This window comes from Sinocyclocheilus grahami, unplaced genomic scaffold (assembly GCF_001515645.1).
Source record: "Sinocyclocheilus grahami isolate Dianchi unplaced genomic scaffold, SAMN03320097.WGS_v1.1 scaffold2967.1, whole genome shotgun sequence".
Taxonomy (NCBI): domain Eukaryota; kingdom Metazoa; phylum Chordata; class Actinopteri; order Cypriniformes; family Cyprinidae; genus Sinocyclocheilus; species Sinocyclocheilus grahami.
The window spans coordinates 15,736-16,501 of NW_015508140.1; the positions used below are offsets into that span (position 1 = coordinate 15,736).

A 766-nucleotide genomic window follows, 5' to 3' on the forward strand; every position below is an offset into this window, starting at 1 on the left:
ATGTTCATTTCATAGTGACTTTAAGATGCGCTTGTTGTCGTACCTGCGTGTTCTCTTGGCCGTTCCAGCCGCGGCTCCGTCCTGTTGCTGCTGCTGTTTGCGTTTGGCTCCTCGGCCTTTACCTGTAGCAGCTGGAGGAAGCCCACCTGTGACAGAAACAGATTCAAACCTCGGCCGGATTCATTCAACATCAACTTAAAGCCCAAACGCTTGCAGCAGAGCAGCCCGGGGATCGAGTTCAATCTAAAGGTCACAGCGTTTGACAAACACGATTAAGCTTCAAGGCAATACGCCTCAGTCCACTCATACGTGCCAAAAGACATGACGGTTAGATTTCAGAGAGGGGGCGCAAGCACACAGAAACATGAATTAGTGCTGCAGCAAGCCAATCAAGAGCGCAAAGATCAATGCAAGCGAGGGGAAGTTACAGGAGCACCAAACATCAGCCTTCCACGCGTAAAACACTCCATATTCACCTGAAAAAGTCGATCCACCTGGAACACAACGCACAGCTTTAAAAGACACTCCCTCAGCAATGGGATCAAATATACAACTTTAATCATTTCTGGAGTTTAGAGGTGAGTTTTACCATTTAAACCTCCAGCACCCGTGATAGCCGTAATCTGCTTCTGGGTGTCATACGACGGTCCAATATTGGCCAGATCCTGAGGAAAACCAAACACAGAACATGCTATAACAAACGTTTTAAGATGAGTACAATGAAAAACTGGGTACGTTCATAATTGCAAAATACACTGTGAAAAAA

The 766-nt window shown here is 46.3% G+C and overlaps 1 long non-coding RNA gene across 1 annotated transcript; it reads right to left on the reverse strand.

Moving 5' to 3' along the window:
* Positions 1 to 49: 49 nt before the first annotated feature.
* LOC107575869 (uncharacterized) lies at positions 50 to 675 on the reverse strand. Its single transcript, XR_001607954.1, has 3 exons — positions 590 to 675; positions 477 to 494; positions 50 to 146 (listed from the first exon to the last, which is right to left on the reverse strand). It is a non-coding gene; the product is annotated as an uncharacterized lncRNA (long non-coding RNA).
* Positions 676 to 766: the final 91 nt, after the last annotated feature.